The 13,601-nt window shown below is 41.2% G+C and overlaps 1 protein-coding gene and 1 pseudogene across 2 annotated transcripts in view; both read right to left on the bottom strand.

Annotated features, from left to right (window-relative positions):
- VWA3B (von Willebrand factor A domain containing 3B) overlaps positions 1-5,349 on the bottom strand; it is a 163,320-nt gene extending 157,971 nt beyond the window's left edge. Inside the window, exon 1 of one of the 2 annotated variants that reach the window (XM_045204785.2) lies at positions 4,974-5,349. The gene's annotated coding sequence lies outside the window, so the exon portion shown is untranslated. The remainder of the gene's footprint in view (positions 1-4,973) is intronic. The other variant, XM_053925321.1, reaches the window with a different exon arrangement.
- A 5,683-nt stretch (positions 5,350-11,032) lies between these two features.
- On the bottom strand, positions 11,033-11,707 carry LOC112315177 (PACRG-like protein pseudogene; annotated as a pseudogene).
- Between the last annotated feature and the right edge of the window lie 1,894 nt (positions 11,708-13,601).

Genomic DNA, 13,601 nt, shown 5'->3' with positions numbered 1-13,601 from the left:
CATATTCACATAGAAAACCATTTAGAAAGATACACTCCAAGAGGTTTACAATGGTTTTCTATGTGTGGTGGGAACATGGGACTTTTGCGTTTTCTATGTTGCTTGAATTTTTGTGTTATTTAAATATTTCTAAAACAGGATTTATTCCTATAATAGAAAAACACAAAGCTTTTCAATTTTGGAAAATAAAGAGTCACTCCTTAACCTTCATTACACATCAGTATTCCAATTATAATCACATGCTTCCAAAGAGGGCAAAGAGGATGAAACCTTAAGAGTCTGCACACATGTCTACACGTTAAGTGGCCAGCTGGAACCTAGTGAGAGGGTGGGAACCAGACCACCACTCAGCCCAGCTAGAATACATGGCCTCACCTCATGAATATTTACTTCTCTAGGACTTTAAAGTTGGACCAAAATGTTCTGGCTTGTGTAGCCAGCTGTTCTGGGACCAACCGACTCAAGGCAATATGCAACACATTAAACTCGTCTAGACCTGCCTAAATATAGTCAGTGTACACAGGAGGAAAGAAGTGGCCAAAGTAATGCCATTGTAACCCGCCCACCACAACCTCAGGAAGGGCCTGATAACATGTCAAAAGAGTAGAAAGCTCCGCTTTCCTCTGCAGTCACAGTGTGCAATGCATATGAGTGAGTTCCCTGGACTGTAACACTTTTTAACTTTGGAAATACTCCCTTTTCCCATTTTTAAAACTTTGTATTTTCTGAAAGTCTTACATGAAATTTCAAACACAGAAATCAGTTGGACCCAAGCTAAGATTTTTGTGAAGTTAGAAGTACCAGTATTAGCAAACAGTTTTATGTATATTCTGAGTGGTATAGACTTAATCCTTGTAATAACCTTATGAGGTAGGTAGCCCTACTATGATTCCCACTTCATAGATGAGGGAACCAAGACTGAGAGTGCTTAACCTGTTTGCCCATCATTTCACAACAGGTAGATGCATAACTGAAATTCCAAACAGGTTATCTGGCTCTAGCGTCTAGAACACAGAATGTCCTGTGGCCTTAATAATAGTAACAACAACAACCAGGAAGCTTCCATTTGTTGGCCAGGCCTTGGAAAGAGCTTTTTATATGTGCTATCTCATAAATTCTTCATAACCATATCAGTCACATACTATTAATACCCTACTTACATTTGAGGAATCAGAAGCTTCAAGAAGGTAAAGAAGTTGTTGAGGATCCACAGCCAGTAAGTGGCAGAAGCAGGAGTCAAAGCCATTTCTTAACCACTCTTCTACTATTATCACTGACCAGCTCCAGCCTGGTCCTATGGTACAGGCCTACCAACGGTGTGCATTCCAGGAAAACTGCTTTCTCTTAGGGCTCCTGGGTCCTCACCGAAGACAGAGCAATAACCTTTATTCTCAGAGATTAGGCTCAATAAACTTCCTGGTTTGTCATTTTCAAGTTTTTGAGGATGATGTCCATTTTAAGGTTTATGTGAATTTGCTCTGTCCAGATACATTGAATTCCAAAGGTACACAAATGCATATTATTGGTGAAGATCTTGCCTTCTTCCTACAAGGGCTCAATTTGATGAGAACAATAGTATTTGGACAGCATCATATGGGAGTGGGAAAGCTGACAATGAAAACTCTATGTAGGGCCATTTCACCACACTAGGTGACTTCCGCTCCCTACAGTGGTAATGCCACCTGCGCTCCCTAACTCCCAAGGCTACTGCAAGGAGCAGATATGGCAATGCAGGAATTCTGCATGGATGGGCACTTAAAATACCAGAAAGAGCTATATGCAAATAGATTACTTAAAATCATTGTCCTTTAGTAACTGTGCTTTGTTTCATATAGCTACTTTTATTCCAAGCATCTTTTTACCCTCAAGCCCCAGTCATATTGAGCTATGAAGTTTTAGCTCCTCCTATTTTAGAACCAAAGAACATGAAAACAATAAGAAGAGCAGACTATATATGCTTCACCTTTCTTTTTGAAATCTGTCCAAAAAGGACTGATATTTACATTTGTCCAGTGGTTCCTACAGAAACAAAAGGAAGCTCAGGATAGAGATTTTTGACTATTTCATCATTTCCAGTTTATCTTTCTCTTTCCCCAAACACACTCACCCACCTTCTATATTCTTACTACAGGGAGCTGCATGCCCTAGGGTAAAAAAGGGAACACAGCTACATACACTATCCTAAGAACCCTAAATTTAAAAGGTTTCCGAAGAGTCATTGGTTTTGTTTTTAAGCTGAAGGGACACATTTTTTTTACATTTTAATGTAAAACTTTTATAAAATTTCATGTTTCTGCATTAAATAGTAACTATTTTTATTTTTCTATGTTTTAATTATTTTTTTGTTGTTCAATTACAGTTGTCTGCATTTTCTCCCCACTCCTCTACCCCACCCCAGCCAAACCCACCTCTCTCCCCTTCTTCCACCCTCCCCCTTGGTTTTGTCCATGTGTAAGGGACACATTCTTGATTCCAAAGAAAAGACAACTGAATCCTCCAGCTAAGATGTGTGCCCCAGTACCTTTTGCACTCACATGGCTTAAAAAAAAAGTTAAAATTTAAAAAAACTCTGGTTAATGCTATTGGATTGGAGAACCTGTATGAGTTATTCTCAGATCTTGACTCTTAGGATTTTTTAGCTTGAGTATACCCACATTGTGAGAAACGAACGCAACTGAAAAATTAAACTTACCCAGAGAAAATAGGAAGGAAATGAGAAAAGGCATCTCCAACAGAAGGGATCCTTCTACTCAAGTGGGAAAAGAGCTCCTGTGTCAGGGCAAGCAAGCCTGCTACAGGAATGCTGCAAAGTGACCCGACAAGCAACCCCTCCAACACAGCGCCCCTGCTTTCTCTCCTCCAGAGTGGTCTCCTGTGGTTCTCCTGTGTGGAATCTCAGCTTTCAAGGTCAGTTTCAAACCCTGACTCCTCTATTAAGCCTCTCCAAACCCCCTCACCAAACTTCTGCAGCCTCCCCCTAAGAAAGTCCTAGCTTTTGCTGTGACACTACACCAATGTAGCCTTGAATTCTTCAGGTTTGTTCTCTCTAGTGTGAAAGAAGTTTCAATGACTACAGGGACAAGCTATACGAATGTCCTCAGCACAGTATATACAGCAGGCATTTTGCATGGGTGTTGAAGATGAATTAAATTGATTACTCAGAATTGAACAATAAAAAAATGTTTAATAAAATAAAAACATCAAAATTGATGAATTTTTGTGCAGCCATTTTAATATTGAAGATGGAAGAAAATACTCAACATTCTCATGTATTATGCTTTATCATTTCAAGAAAGGTGAAAATAAAACTGAAATGCAAAAAAAAAATTTGTGTAGTGTGTGGAGAAGGTGCTGTGACTGATCAAATGTGTCAGAAGTGGTTTTTGAAGTGCCTTGGCACTACTGATATTTTGGCCAAATAATTCTTTGCTGTGGGGCTGTCTTGTGCATTGGAAGATGTTTAGCAGCAACCCTGGCCTCTGCCCACTAGAAGCCAATAGTGGGAGATACCGACATACTCAACATATCCAAATCAATAAAGTTATTGGTGAAAATGAAAAAAAAAAGAATTGCTGAGAATGCTAATTTTTTAAACAAGGCAAAGATTCACATTTTTAAAAAGGCTAAGATTAGGAAATAGATGTCTGTTTAAACAGAGACATATTATTTTCTGGATATTATTATTGTTATTATTGTTAATATTATTCAGGATTTCTTCATCTGGGGTTATTACAAATTGGGAAAGAGGAACCAGAAGTAAAAAACAACAAATCCCAGTTGAGCACTGCCCTAAGCGCTCTCCCAACGGTCAAAGATGCGGACATAGGAAGGGATTTCCTAAATAGAAAGAGAAAAGTGGAGGGCAGGGGAAGAAGAGAAAAGGAAGTCAAAGTCTGATGGAAGCAGGGACCAGAAGGCAGGGTTGGGGAGAAACAGAAAGATTAATTTGGCACAAGTCCAAAGGCCCCAACCAAAGGGAAAAGATGGGGCTCCATGTACAGCCAACCTGTGCTGCTGGGGTCTGCCCATGCTGGGCAGCCAAGAGGTGCCCTGTGGCTGTCCTGAGAGTAAATCCTATGTGGTCAGAGGTTGAGGCCCAATGCCCAACTTAAAGTCTATTCATTGATCTTAAACATTTCCAACACTTCTAACTGCTTTATTACCAACACCCAGGACTTCCTATGTCCTTGTTAAGTTTCTTAAAAAAAAAACAAAAAAAACAACAACAACAACCCTGGGTTAGGTAGATATATCTTGTGATCTATGTGAGTTTTGAAATCATTGTTTCAAAAAGAAAGCAAGCTGGAATGAGGCCCCATGGGTACCCCGCTGTAACACTCCCCCACCCCACCCCATTCTTCTGCCCTTGAGGGGCAGGGTTAGGCTGTGCTAATCTACACAAATAATGAGGGCAGAGAGAGAGAGAGTGAAATGGGCTGTTTCACGGTTAAGAAAATAGGGCCAAGAAAAAAAAATCTGAGAATAAATGGGGTGCTTCAGGGGGAAGTGGGGTGAAAGTCATTGCTGAGGAAAAAAAACAAGAGCTCACAAGAAGATGAAAGGAAAACTTCCAAGTGGAAACTAAATATAAATTTTATGCCCATATAAAAAGAGCAAAAGAAAATGGGACTTATCTTAGTGATGTGCTTGTGAAAACCATACACGCGTGGAGGAATGAGAGGGAGCCAGTGGCCTTTCCAGGCGAGGAAGTTGTAGAAAGCTTTATCCAAACTGATGGCTCTGGGTTTTAGACTATTCATATTGTGATTATTTCTCAGAAATAAACTTCTGGTGCTTCTATTACCTCCAAAGCCCAAGCAGCCTTCACCTTCCTACTTCTGTCCTATGACACAGTCGGGAGCTAGGAAGCCAGCCGTCCACCTCTGAGCCTTGCCCGGGGGTAAGGCGTGGTGGGAAGGGCTCTCTGGGGCGGGCCCGCCCAGGTACCTTATTTCCCGTCCCGACCCACGTACCAAACAGTTAAGTGAGTCGAGTCAAGTCGCTGCGCTTTTCGGGCCAGTTTCCACAAGTACAAGTGGGGCTAGTCCAGCTCGGAAACTACTTCCAAGATTGCCCTCCGCGCCTCGGAGGGTCTGCGGTGGCGAGGAAGGCATCCTGCACTTACTAAGGCTTCTGCCAGGTGAAAGACAGGCGGGTCCTGTTCAGCAGCCGCCTTCGCAGCCCCCGCGGGCCCTCAGAACAGAGAGGGCGGGGGAGGGACGCATGCCTCTGGGTGATAAGCAGCGGCCCCCCGCGCGCGAAAGGTCCGCGCACTACGCCAAGGCCTTCAGCCGTTCGATTTCCTTGGTGATCCGAGAACTGGTCGCTCTGCCCGTTGACTACCGAGGCTCCGCGGTTGCTCCGACAGCGCCAATCACCGCGCGGCTCCAGGAGCCGGCCCTGGGGGCGGGGCCAGGGGCCGGGACTCCGAAACCCCCGCGGGGCTCCCAGGCGGTTCCGGGCGGAGTCTTCCACTTGGAAGGGAGGCCGGGGGCGCACGCTAGCGCACAGCGGGAGTGGGCCTGTCCTCTGCACCAGCTGTCACCGGGGAAGTCGACTACGGTTGCGAACGTTAATTAATTAAATTAACAAACAGACGAGGCCAGGTTAGAGGCGCGGGCGCGAGAAGGAAGGAAGGAAGACGCCAAAGACGGGGAGGCCAGCGCATTGTAGAAAACGTTAGCAGTAACTTCTGTACTCACTTTTCAGCCTGCAGATCACTTACTTTAATTTTCACATCAAGCTATGAAGAGAGATTTCTTTATTTTACAGTTTAGGGAAAGAAGCTTAAAAAGCTGGGGCAGGTGTAGGTCTCTCTACCAGAACGAGGGTGGAGCCGAGGCGGGAGGCACCTTGAGCTGCAGTTTTGCAGACTTGCAATTTTGGAGGCAGGGGCTGCACTTATCAAAAATACTCTTATCTATTAGATGAGAATTCCTATAGGCATCACTTTCTTCATTCAGCTTTATTTTTAACCCTGATTTTAGTTTTTCCTTATCGAGTAAGAAAAGAGCTTGAAATACATGCTTGTGATATTTCAATCACTAGTAAACAAAATTGGGATGGAGAGAAAATGCAGACAACTGTAATTTAATAACAATAAAAAAAATTTTAATTGTCCTTATGAAAGGACAGGTCCCACAGGCAAATATTGTTTTTAGTATATTGGGATATTAAACTGTATTTTACCTTTTAAAACTAAAGAAGTGACCAGATTAGCCCTGGCTGGTGTGGTTCAGTGGATTGACTGCCAGCCTGCAAACCAAAGGCTCGCCCATTAGATTCCCAGTCTAGGGCACATGCCTGGTTTGCGGGCCAGGTCCCCAGTAGGGGGCGCACGAGAGGCAACCACACACTGATGTTTCCCTCTTCTTTCTTCCTTCCCCTATCTCTAAAAATAATTAAATAATATCATTGTTTTAAAAAGTGACCAGATTATCTCTAGAGTTTTGAGTCAAAGATCTAATAAAACATAGTTAATATTGAAACTGAATGATTCTGTCCCCAATAAGAATTTATTTTTCCTGCATTCTTTTAATACCTTTATAACTAAAAGGTACTGAATGCTTTGACCTCAGGTCACAAATCATTCCATAAAGTTATTTGATAGCGTACCACTGGCCTTGTAAATTACACTTAACCCCATCACCAAAAACAAAAGAAAAAAAACAGTACTCAAGATTCTGTTCAGCAGGGAGGTAATACAGTAGCCATGACTATATGTGCTGCTAAGGCCACACTAATCCCTGCTGTCCACACCCTGCCAGGCTAATATTTCTGTGTCACATGGGTGACTTAGAACACAAAGCATCCACACAGCCAAACCCACAACCTCCATAGTCGCACCAGGTACTCCTGTCTCCACCTTCACCCCACACATTCTTCCTTCCCTAGGACACTTGCCACTTAGGCAAGTAGCTGCAGATGACTCTATGTTTCTGTCAATTAGGTTCATGTGCCTATAAGCATAAGTTCATAGGAAAATGTTAACCACTAATAAATTGTAGACAGGTAATTGAGCAGAAATCTAGGTCATTTTGAAGTGTTGAGAGCTGATAAAGACTTAAGTTCAGCTAGGATGGATCACCATTTTTGTTAGTTGAGTGGTTTAGAATAAGAATACCTTTAGCATAGTTGTTTGATATACCACTGCACAGAACTTTAACAGAGTTGTTTTAAATTAACAATTAACAAATAATTTGTATCCTACCCTCAACCTCAGAATTGACATTTCTCATATCAGACCCATCCTTAAAGTAATGTCTAACCTGAGTTTACCACTCAGAGCTTAGATTATACTTTCAGTCTCTGTCCACTGCCCACAACTCAAACTCTCCAGCCAAGAGACTAACCTGGTCTCTGCCTCCGACCACAGGTGCCTTTACTCAGACCACTGCCTTCACCTGGATTACCACAGTTGGGAGCCACAGCCCCCCAGGTCTTTCAGGGTCAGCTGAAGCTCTTCTCTCTTCATAAAGCCTCCCATGGACACTCTAGCTCCAATAATTTCTCTCCTCCTGTCAGTTGTCAGTATCACACTCGGCAACTTTGTACTGCCTTGTGACAGCCCTTACATTGTTATTGGACTGTTTACAGGTTGAATGGTTTCTCTTTTTCTTTAAGTCTATCACTAGTACTACTCGGCCTTGTGATCATGATTAGAATCTTAGGGGCTGGGGAACAGAGGGGTGATAAATGAAGTAAAAGGAGGAAAAGCAATTATCCTAATCCCACTACAAAAACTGAAACCAGACAACAGTAGAATGTTCATTCAAGGGAATTATGCATACATATGAGAAAGGGAGATAAAAATGACAAAGAAGCACTCCTTCTGAGGAGGAAGGAACAAGGAAAGTGGGGAAATAGAGCTACTAAATCAGGTAGCAGTTACTGGTGAACCTTGGTTGGCACTATTGGTCCAGGGTGTTTGGCTGTCAAGGGGCTGCCTGAGAGAGGGGGTTGGGATTGAGGGATGGCAAAGCCTAAACAGACACTTGTATATATCGCCATGTTCTTCAGTTCAGTGTTTATTATTTGGAAAGTGAATTCAGACCTGTGACTCTTCCATCTAACACCTTTTGTAAGGAATAGCTTTTAGGTATAATTGTTCTACCCTTGATGATGCAGTGATGATCAATACTTAAAAATAATAGCTAAAATTTATTCAGTGCCAGACAATGTTCTAAACACTTTAAATGTATCACTTCATTCAATCCTTATGAAAGCTCCATGAGGGAAATACTATAATTATCCCCATGTTATAGATAAACTGAAACACAAGAGTAAGCAACTTCTCCAACACCAGTCAAGCTAGTAAATGGTGGCTCCAGAGTTTGAACCGGGCAGCCTGCCTCAACACCCTGTCATCTTCATTTTATGCTGTGTTGATCAATTGTTGGTTTTAGTTTTCTCCAAAAGAATTTTTTTTGTTATTTCAGTTGTGCAGAGTTCATTTAGAACTGAATATTAATGCCACAATGAAAACCTTGCTGGATTTGACACCTCACATTTAAATTTTAAATGGCATAAAGCAGGTCTATTTTCTAATTACTGTTCTCTCCCACTTCCTGTTAACCAACACCTTTGTAATGAGGTATGCTTCTAAGTGAACTGGGTGCCTTAATATCTACTATCATATCCCAATAGCTAAATGAAGAAGAATTGAACAAAAATATTTAAACAAAAAGCCCTGAACACTTGGAAATTTAAAATTACTTTTCAAAATAGATACTTATACTACAAGCTGCCAAAAACAATATTCCTGGGATGAGATTTTTCTCATATGGAAAATATATTCAGGAATGAGCCTGGATCTTGCCTTGGCCTGGTTGTCTTCTTCCTGCGGTTTCTGAAGAGAGGAGTATGCACACCTGACAATGGCAATGGCCATAAGGTATTTCCTTATTTTAGGTCCCTCTAACCCTATTGCAACACAGTAGGGGCAACCCAGTAGGGGCACAGGGCTGAGGCACAGGCTAGGGCCTCTCTTCTTCTAAGCTCAGAAATTTCTACTATCCCTTGCCAAGCCAGGAGGGGCACATGTGTGGCACTGCTCATGTGCGAGGAAGAGAGAGAAGAGGCTCTGCCCACCAGAAGAGGTACACTTTGTTCTGGCTGCCCTCTTTTCCCCTTCGAGAAAGACCTAAGCACCACAAGAGAACCACACCCAGGTGTATTTAACACTTGTAAACTCATCACCATCAACATCCTGGAATCTGACCAATTAGGTCAGTATTCCCACGTCTTAAGGAGTGAAGGAGAGAGAAAGATGATAACATTAGGAGCATTAGGACATTCTCATTGATGAATCTAATTTTAAAAATCCTAGGAAAAATGCAGCAAGTTGAATTTAACAGAATATATTTTAAATCATTGTTTTAAAATCTGGAAAAGCACATAACTTTCTGCCATGAAATCCCAATTCCAGGTTTATTGAGAATACACAAGTGTTTCCGTAATAGCAAAATAATGGAAACCATCTGAATGTTATCATTGTGATATGATACAGTTTAAAGGAATAAATTTATTTGTTATATGCAAGAAAGATCTCCAAGATATATTGTTGAGTTTTTTAATAATCAAGTGGTATGTAGAACAAATACATGCAATGCAGTGCATTTTATGTTAACACGCACAATTATATTGATGCATTCATATGTTTGCTTCCACTCATAGCCCACTGGCCAGAGCAAGTCACATGACCCTACCTAATGACTAGGAGATGGGAAAGTATGGGGAACACAGAATAATCCCTGGGCTAGTGGGAATTTCCCTCTGCCATACAAGGCTTAGGCTTTTGGAGAACAATAGCCAGAAAGAGTTGCACTCATGCTCTACTTCCCACCGTGCTCTATACTCATTCATCACCCGAGAAATGGAGTGGAGAGCAGGTTGCCTGGTAGAATATGGTGGCAAGGGCACGTGAAAACTACAGAAAGCTGGAAAAATACACACATACACACACAGCCTCATCTGAAACTATATACCAAGATGTACTTACTCAAATAGAAATGCTGTCGCAAAGACAGAATTTATAATATTACATGCCAAGGGGCTCTTGTAAAATTTTAATAATAGCCATTTGAAAATTATTTTCTGATCAAAGAGTTAGCCAGATTCTTGAATCATTAACCAATAGTGGAAGGAGAATTGTTGGGTTTTTTAAAGAGTTTTAAGATTTTAATTTCTGAATCTCTTCATGTACTGAATTCAGGCTATGAAATACAAAAGTAACATTTACTTAAATACAATTAACACCTAAAGTTTATGTAGTTTATTGAGTTGTAATAAACATACTTCTAAGAGAATTTATAATTTTTTTTTTAGCCCTGGCTGGTGTGGCTCAGTGGATTGAGTGCCAGCCTGCAAACCAGAGTCACTGGTTCGATTCCCAGTCAGGGCACATGTCTGGGTTGCGGGCCAGGTCCCCAGTGGACAATGCAAGAAACAACCACACATTGATTTTTCTCTCCCTCTCTTTCTCCCTTTCTTCCCCTTTCTTTAAAAATAAATTAATTAAATTTTTTTTCTTAAACTAGAACACTCTGAAAAGAAATTTTCCCAAACATTCTACATTATAAAATGCATACTTACAAATAATAATTAATAGTAAATATACAAATGTCTATAGCCTTAATACATATAAAATCAAGAAATGGAAAAATATGTAGAAATAAGTGCATAGCTACAAACTAATTGTAAAAGGAATGTTATAAATAAAAGGCACTAGGAAATAAATACAAATACATCTACTGTGAAACCAGTAATTGTTGTTCACACAAACCATAGAAATATGAAAAATAAACCCCACAAAATTATACTGTTATAGACCTTTTAAAAATAGCTTTCCATCATTAACTACTCTTTTTTGTTGTTGATTAACATTTACTATGATTCAGTGGAATTATGTATATTCATCTTAAACTAGTAAAGAATGAATGGCAGCTATAATTTACAAAAGAATAAACCAAAATTAACCTGAAAAAGTTCCATAGGTGTCCATGGTCAGCATTTAATACCTGTCACCAGGTAGTTAGAAGATTTTGGTCGGTTCCCTTCTTCGACAACCTATAGAGCAATATGTTGGAATTTTAGCTTTGATGATGATAAGGCTTCCACTTGTAAGCAGGTGTTTCAGCTGGTTATTTAGAGAAGGACCACCAACACTTAATTGTACCAGAGCATGCAACCCTCTTCTAGCACTTCATCACCGGAATGGACCAGAACTGCCTTTAGCACTGCAATCAGGTTAGGAAGCAAAGGCACAGCTATTTCAGGAGCACCTTAGACCAAAAGTAATTCTCTAAAATCCTCCTTTGACACAAAGATATATGGATGTTTAGTCTCTCTCAGACACTCAGCTAAAGTAATAAGATCAAAGGGAAGATTTTTCAGGGCATTGTCACCATAATATGTGTTTCACTGAGCCATGGACAGTCTGCTAGGAATACCTCCTTTAGAGTAAAGAGCTGCCAATGCAGAAGGAGCTGGTGGCTGTTCAACAAACAGGTTAATTGTTTTAAAGTTTATCACTTGGTAGAGAGTGGACTTTTCTTATAGACTCGGGAGAACTGGTTGATGATGAAGATTTGCTCCCTTGAACTGTAGTTCTATGTCTTATTTGTGCACTTGGTGGTGTTCTTTGATCATAATTACCTGTCACTGTGTTCCTCACCTGTACATCTCCATAACACTCTGATTTCTGCATTGCTTCCTCTTTATTCTACCCCTCTTTCCCACTGCGATCGGCACACCAGCTGCCAACTTGATGGGGCTTTTGACAAATGCCCTCTCCCCTAACAGATTTGGTGGCACTTGAGAATTGTTGACTTTTAACTGCAGTAAAAGTTTAAGCAAAATTCCCAGGAAGTCATTATCTAAATGATACTTCTTGTCTTTTGAAGTCCTCTTTAATTGAAAGGATGGTTTTAAAGAGTACCTACACAGTAGGTTACTCCCCTCTGTGGAGAACTTTTCCAGCTTCATGATGAGTACCAGCTCTCCTCCCTTGCAAAGCTGCAAGCCTCAGTCTTTAAGGTCCCATTGCCCTTGGACCTACCCAAGATGCTGGTCCAGAGGGCTAGAGAAGAAGCGAGCATCACCAGCAGCCACATTCTGGGACCCAGTCATGGCAGAAATCCTCCCCCATTCCACCCAGACTTGACTTTTAAAACTGGGTAATGGGAATAGAATTTAAACCTGAGTGGAAAGAGGCCTTTGTATCAGCTTCTCCTAGAATGTTCTTCTCCTCAGATAGCCACGCAACTCACACTCTCACCACCTTCAAGTCTTTGCTACCTCACTGAGGCCTTCCTTGACCAGGGCACTGAAACCCACAGACACCTCCCTCGTCCTCGTAACTCTCTGCCCACCTTCTCTGCTTGACTTTTCCTCATAGCACACACTGCCACCTAACTTCTGTAACATTAATATAGTACATTATCTGTCTCTCCTCTACAGGATGTGAGCTCTTGGAGCGCAGTGACCTTTGTCTCTTCAATGCATATTTGCCGGACCTAGAACAGTGCCTGGCACGCAACAGCTCCTCCATGCATCTTTGTGGAATAAATAAAGGCGTGAGGAACCTAAATCCAGTTGATTTCTTTTTAAAGCCTATTTCAGTAGGGTACCCACTTTATCAGACTAATTAAACTAAAATTGATTACTTTTACTAGATAATCCACATCAAAAGACCTATATTCCTCTTGATAAGTAGAAACAGAGGATCAACTGTGGCCATCCAGTAGAAGTTCTAGATTAGTTACAATGCTGCTGGCTGCTATAACAGACAAACCAGAAATATACACTGGGCCAAACACAATGGAAGTTACTATCTTACTCATATAAAGTCCAAATGTGATATTCCTGATCAGCAGGTTCCCCAAGCAGTGATCTAGAGACCCAGACTTCTTATGTCTTCTGACTCCACCATCTTTATCACTGACTTCCAAGCTGCTTGTCTTTTCAAGCCAGCGGAAGGGCAAAGAAAGCTGAAGCGTGGCTGGGGAGGTTTCTATGGGCCAGACCTAAAAGAGGCATTTATCCCTTTCACTTAAGTTCCACTGGCTAGAATTCAGTCCCATGACCACACTAACTACAATGGAGGCTAGAAAATGAGATCTAGCTATGCCCAGTAAGGAGAAAAAAATTTGGAGGAAAACCAGGCAACTCCTGCCACACACCCTCTTAACCAGCCTCCTCTTAGCATATTCAAAAGATTGACTGGCCGGTGGCACACTGCCCGACTACACCACTGCAGCTCCTAGGACTAGGAAGTCAGAGATTCCAGGCTTTTCTACCACCAATCAAGCTGTGTTTATCATGTTAGATGTGTTTGTACTCGAATATACTTATGTTGGTTAGACTTTTACTACATAATTTAATTAATGTTATAAATTAGTGAAATACAAGAGTTAAAAGAGAAAAAGGTTTTAAATAGCATTGCTATTGAATTATGACTGGGTAAAACCCTAGTAAACGACTGGGGGAGAGGACAAACAGGTATACAAATCTAGAAGTATTTTACTCTCTAACGTATTTATTTATCTTTACGCTCTACCTCCACTTTATGGTGAAACTGGAAATCATTGTCCTTGATGAGT

The sequence above is a fragment of the Desmodus rotundus genome, chromosome 5 (assembly GCF_022682495.2).
Source record: "Desmodus rotundus isolate HL8 chromosome 5, HLdesRot8A.1, whole genome shotgun sequence".
NCBI classification, from domain to species: Eukaryota; Metazoa; Chordata; class Mammalia; order Chiroptera; family Phyllostomidae; genus Desmodus; species Desmodus rotundus.
This window is presented reverse-complemented; position numbering and strand designations above follow the sequence as displayed.